Below are 7,189 nucleotides of genomic sequence, written 5' to 3' on the forward strand. Positions count from 1 at the left end.
ATAACAATAGGATTTGTAAAACTAAAGTAATTCTTTTTGCGTTTTTGCTAATGTATGCCTTTATAAATAGGATGGTAGACCACACACTATAATATGCAGTACCAACTAATGAATACACAGAATATTATAGTCGATTTGCTAAACTCAGTCTCAGTACTACTGAGTCTCAGACACAACTGGCTAGTGATTTTAGTAAATAATTTTGCCAATTTGGTAAAATTGGCAAAAAAAAAATAATAACTAAATAGTTAATAATTACTGTAATTTTGGCAAAATTGGCCAAAAACAAAAAAAATTACCTACTAAAATCACTAGCCAGTTGTGTCAGAGTTTGGGGAACCGACTATACTAATAGAATAGAATAGAATTTATTGAATCAAATATACAAAATTTCTTTTGTTTTTGACAAGTCAAAAGAGAACGTACATTATAAAACCTGGACAAAATTTAAAAGATAAATATTATAAATTATAATGAAAAGATATACAAACAGGTACTAACAAATTTAAACAATTTAACACACTATGTAAAAACGTAAAAACATTAAATAAACATAAAAGCATGAAATTAATATCGTCATAATCAGCAAAAAAAACCCTGACCAAACTAGTACTATTATATTATATAAGCGGTACCTAAGTACTCTGTCTTTGTGTAAAAACAATGTTTTAAAAAATGTGATTTTATTTTATTTTTAAACGACTGTAAATGAAGACTTTTTACTTCATCTGGCAAAAAATTGTACAAACTAACATCAGTTGAGTTTTTTATACTTTTCGTCAACCTAAAACGTTGTGCTCTAATAGCATCTCTCGATCTTGTGTGATGATCATGGAAGTTGGAGTTTATGTTAAACTTACTTTTGTTGGAATGAATTTCAATCAGCGTCTCATATATATAGAGTGAAGGCAGTGACATAATACCTAACTCCTGAAATAAAGGTTTACAGTGTTCCCTATACTCAGCTCCTGCAAGTATCCTCACTATTTTCTTTTGTAATTTAAAAATTCTTGCTGCGTGACAAGAGCCACCCCAAATAGTTATTCCATACTTTTAGGGATCATAAAAACTAAGTTGCGTATCAAAAATATAGTTGTAGCAAGTTTAGAACTTAAGTAGTCTGTATCACAAATAACTTAAGTAGTCTGTAATAAACAATTTCTAAGCTGTTTTATAATATTTTGTGAGTCCATTAATCATATTTTTTATTTAAAACTAAAATTTGTTAATAATGCTTAGTAATGCATATATTTTGTATTTTTAGCTTTCCAGAAGATCCTGCGAAGAAGACATGAAGTATAGATCAGATTTGTTAATAGAGGAGTATGTTCAAAACACTTTTTAGAAAAAGATATTGACAGAACTTCACTTTCATCTGTTCGTTTAAGAGACTGTGCTGTTCCAATAGCTTATGTCACACAGGTATATGCATTTTTTTTCTTGGTTTTAACATCTTTAAACGCGAAATACGCAATAGCTTATCGAATTGATGCCATGTTATTTTTCTTTATTAAGGTCTTTGTTTATTATTGTGTATGTGTATTAACAACAGAAACATTTTTGGTTATTCTTTATTTTATTTTATATTTTGTCATCAAGTGTTCAGTCAATGTATGTAGTTTTCTTATGTACACCTTTATGGGTTTATACCTGGTGGATGTATATTTCAATAAATAAATAACCTAATTAATAATACAGTCTGTACAATATAGATACTGTTGTAATTCATTATCTACATCGGAGATCTAAGTTGACATTGTTGCCCAACTGCAAAAAATTTTTGAATTCATTTTAAGTCATATCACATAATTATTGCGAAGTAGATTATACAACAAAACAGATTAATATTCAATGTAAATAAATAAAAACATCAGAAATAGAAAACAAGAATTAAGGTATAATCTTATGTTACAGTTATTAAAGTACCAAGGGTATTATAAGGATAATAACGCTTGAGGTCAATGGTGTTTTTAACAAGGGCCTGAGGGATATACGTTGACCGAAAGCGTTATTATTATAATACCTGTGGTGCCTTCAACGTTTAATGTCTGACTAAATTATTCTTTATATGCGAAAAATTTGAATGAATTTTGAATTGATTAGTTTTTAAATAAGTACATTTACCAGTAACAGTAGTAACGTAATTGTGGTAACCATAGTTTTACTTAGGTTGATATTTGTCAACTTGACAGTATCTAAGTCGTTATTTAAATTTAATGCCCAAGGGCGTTATATCATACTTAACAGACTTCGAAATGTCATTATTTGTCAAATAATGTACCAGTAGGACATTAAAGTAAATAATAAAAACAATAAATATAATGAATACTAAATACTTATTTGTTTGTGAAAAATCTATTTCTTTGTGGCTTTTTTGTAATTAACTATTCTAATGAGGAAATAAGCCACAATTTACTTGAAAAAATAATTTTATTAAGGTTTCTACTTCCACGTCGGATGTCGTTGTCAAAATACAAAATGTTCATTATTATTATTTTATTTATTAAATATTATTTATTATTTATTTAAATATTATTTAATATTTATTTTTTTATTATTATTATTTATGCGTATTATTACCTGTAAATAATCTTCTGATTGTTAATTGTAAAGGATAGAAAAATTACCTTTTATTTTATTTTCTTTTAGAATCAGCTGAGAGAAGTGGTCTACAAAAAACCAGAAAGGAAACGGAATATGTGGCTACGAAAAGCAAAAGAAAGGTTTACAAAGCAAATGTGACACATTTTTTTATAATATTTAGGAATGTCAGTAAATTACATTAAAAAATGTATGTAAAGATTTTTTGCAATAAAAATGTTTATATTTATCAAGGATGTATTATTTGGTATGGCCACATATCGTCAGTGATGTGACAATACCTCCTATCTGTTTTTTTCAAGAGATTTGTAAGATAGACTGAAAACTTGTTTCGGCCACCTCCTGTTTTCATATATTTTTTGACTTGTTTTGCAGTAAATTCAACTATCTATTTACTACAAAAAAGTCAGAATACGTACGAAAACAGAAAGTGACCTTAAAAAATGTTTTTCGTCTCCTGCATGAAAAAACATATAGGAGGTATTATCACATTACTGACGATATATTTCAGTGAATGTCTAAAAAATATACTGTGAATGTTCAAAGAACGTTCGTAGACATTCATGGAATGTTCTAACAAGACATTCAGTCTAAAAATATACTGTGAATGTCCAAAGAACATTCATGGAATGTTCCAACAAGACATTCAGTCTAAAAAATAGACTGTGAATGTCCAAAGAACATTCGTAGACATTCATGGAATGTTCCAACAGAACATTCTAAGAATATTTAAAATGCTGACACAGCACTTTCCTGGGACTTTCCAGGGACATTCGTGTGCATTTGGGGACATTCCAGGAATGTTTTCAATGTCCTGTGTGTACATTCTAGGAACATTCATGGAATGTTTTGTGTTATTAGGGAAGAGCAATGTTTGTAGAAACAAATCTTCCAAAGAGTTTGTGGGGAGAAGCAGTTAGAACAGCTGTTTATCAGCTTAATCGAACTCCATCACGAGCAATTGAATTACAAGTACCAGCAGAAATATACTTAGACAGACTTGACTTGTCTAAACTCAGAGTTTTTGGTTCAAAAGTGTGGTACTACAACCTACCAAAGCAAAGTAAATTAGAACCAAGAGCAAGTAAAGGTGTAATGGTTGGATACAGTGGTGCTGGTTATAGAATTTGGAATCCACTGACCAAGCAAATCAAAATTTCAAGAGATGTTGTTTTTGATGAAACACATTATAAATATTCTCCAGAAATATCGTCGAATAATCAAAATATTGAGGAAATTTTACCAAGCCAAAATGAATTGGAAACATTTGAAACAAATTATGAAGAAAGTACAGTCCAAACATTAAGAAACACTACTGAAATTAATTCACAAGATGAAGAACCAGTAAATTTACAAAATACCAAAATTACTTCCTCCAATAGAGAAATAAAACAACCTTAGAACTTCAAAGACTATGAACTTTATTATGCATATTGCTTAGTTACATCAACACCAGTAACCTATGAAGAAGCAGTAGAGGAAGATGAATGGAAGCAGGCAATAGAAACAGAACTAGAATGTCTTGAAAAAATGAACACGTGGAGTGAAGCCACAAAAATACCTCATGATCAACAAATCATAAATACAAAATGGGTATTTAAAACAAAAAGTGATGGCACGAAAAAAGCTCGCTTAGTCGCCAAGGGTTATGAAGAAGAAGTGTTTTTAGATATATATTCACCGGTAGCTAAGATGGCAAGTGCAAGAATTTTATTATCACTGGCTCTCAATAACGACTGGAAGGTATACCAATTAGACATTCCTTCAGCGTTCATCAACGGAGTGCTACAACATGATGTTTATATTCATTGTCCTAAGGGTTATAAACGACAAAGCAAAGTTCTCAAACTACAAAAGGCTTTATATGGACTTAAAGAATCACCCAAATGCTGGAACCAACGATTCAACAAATGGGCAATCAAAATTGGTTTTAAAAGTGCGGAAAGTGACTGTTGCGTTTATACAAAGAAAAATGTGTGTGCATATGTGTATATGGGTCGATGATATCCTATTGTGCGGTGAAGATAGCGATTCGATTCAAAAAATTATTGAAAGTTTAAAAAGTGAGTTTAAAGCAAAAAATCTCGGTTGTGTAAACAACTTTTTGAGTATTGATTTTGAATATTCTGTAAATAAAAATGATGTAAAAATGTATATTTCTCAAAAACCCTTAATCAATAAGATAATTGAGAAATTTAATATGAAGAATTGCAATGTTAGCAAAACACCAATGGAAACAGGTTTTCAGGTTGACAAAACTAATACTAATAATCAAATCTCTGTCAATGTGCCTTATAGGCAATTAATTGGAAGCTTAATGTATATTGCATTGGGTAGTCGCCCTGACATAATGTTTTCAATCTCTTATTTAAGTCAATTTCTCGATTGTCCTGATGATATATTATGGAAAGCTGCTAAACGTATTATTAGATATTTAAAAAATACAATTAATTTCTGTCTTATATACAGTAAAAATATAAAAAGAAAACCTTTAATATTTGCATATTCGGATTCAGATTGGGCAGCAAATGTCAATGATAGAAAAAGCATGTCAGGAGGTATAGTATATTTTCTAGACAATCCAGTTTCATGGTATTCAAGGAAACAGAGCACTGTTTCATTGAGCAGTACTGAGGCCGAATATATTTCGTCAACTGTTACATGTTGTGAGTTATTGTTCACAAAAAACTTAGCAGAAGAATTATTGAACGAGAAAATAACTGGTAGTATATTATTTATAGATAACCAGGGAGCTATGTGTATTGCAACAAATTCATTTAAAGGTAAAAGGTCTAAGCATATAGACACAAAATATCATTTCGTTCGAAATTTAATTGAAAACAATGTAATTACTTTACAGTACATAAATACAAAATCAAACTGTGCTGATATTTTCACTAAAGCTCCTTCAAATGAAATATTCTCACGTCTCAGAACTTTGATCAAAATTCAAGAATGTTGAAAGTTTTTATAGATTAGTACTTTTATACTTTAGGCACATACTCATGTGAATTATCTATTTGCTTTTTTATTTTTTATCATATTCTCATGTTAATATTTTTTGAGTTAATTAAAGTTTTTTTTTGAATATTTTTCTATATAGGTATGAGTTGTAACCTGAGTAATGTAGGATGTATAAGTATGTTTGTATGATTTCGTTTTGTTCAATTATTGTCAAGACTTGGTTAGAGTCAAGATTGTTGTTTAGTTGACAATTCATCCAAATTTACTATTTATGTAAATGTTGTATAAATTGAGAGGGGGTATTGAAATGTTGGCTATCCTGATCCCCAAAAACATGTAAATCAGGTTGGCAATATTGACAGTAGAAGTAGTCTAATAAAATGGTTGTCACGAAGTGTTGCATATGAATTATATCTCCCAGTAAATATACCTAATTAATCGGCAAGCTTCCTTCTCCAAAAGACAACAGGTTTAGGAAATTCGAGACATCTATAAGATGACCGATTTTTAAGGTGTCCGGTTAATTTTGCACCCCAGTGTAGTATGTCACTGAGATATTTCAAATTAAAATTCATTTTTGAATTCGTCGTTAAGTTCATAATATAAAATCTTCCTTGCCTTTTTTTCACACGAGGCGCCGTTTTTATGCAAAAAATAAAACATCTTAACGTTTAGAAAGTATTTTGAAATAAGATTCTATGCATATTGAAACGGCCTCGAATATTTTGTAAGCGATAAGATGTTTTATTTTTTTGCACAAAAACGGCACCGCATATGAAAAAAAAGGCAAGAAATATTTTTTGTTGTAAATTGAACAAGGGATTCAAAAACCATTTTTAATTTAAAATATCTCAGTGGCGTACTAATTTTTTCTTTGAAAAATCATACCAATACCCGTATGGGTAATATTACCCGTATGCGCGCCAATGGTTAATAAAAAATTCTTAATTGTATGTCAGAAAATGTGGAGTAGCTAACTCCTAAATTCCACCAAATTTCATTTCCATATCTCAACCGGTTTTAGAGAAATACATAAATCATCAGTTTGAAAGAAAAATTTCAACACCCTGTATCTCGGAAACGAAGCATTTGAGAACATACATTTGTAAGGCAAACTGTCATTACTTTTTCATGCAGAATTACCCGTTAAAGTTTGCCATACTTATTTAAAAACACCCTATATTGATGAAAAACATGGCTAGTTGTTAAAGTACCTAACTTTTTTATTATCCAACATAAATGAATGATTCAAATATAGAATACTAAGAAAACCCGAGGCTATAGTTGGGTTTTAATTTCAGTATCTTATAAATGCTAGAATATTCCACAGGGTGTGGCGAACTTTGAGAAAAAAACACAGTGTGATTGGTACAACCGGTATACAATGACAATTTACCTGTCTAGCAACAATATTATTACAGCGATATTGTTAAAGAATAAGGCTATAATAAATTTAAAAAATCACTTAAATCGGACAACAGGTTTAGGAAATTCGAGACATCAAAAATGACCCATTTTTAAGGTGTTCGGATTTTTTTGACCAGGAGTGTATATACGTTGGTGGATTATTCTTAGAAATTATTTTAAGGTGTGGCTAATGAGACTTATTGTACTACCTATATTC

This window comes from Diabrotica virgifera, chromosome 4 (genome assembly GCF_917563875.1).
Source record: "Diabrotica virgifera virgifera chromosome 4, PGI_DIABVI_V3a".
Lineage (NCBI taxonomy): Eukaryota > Metazoa > Arthropoda > Insecta > Coleoptera > Chrysomelidae > Diabrotica > Diabrotica virgifera.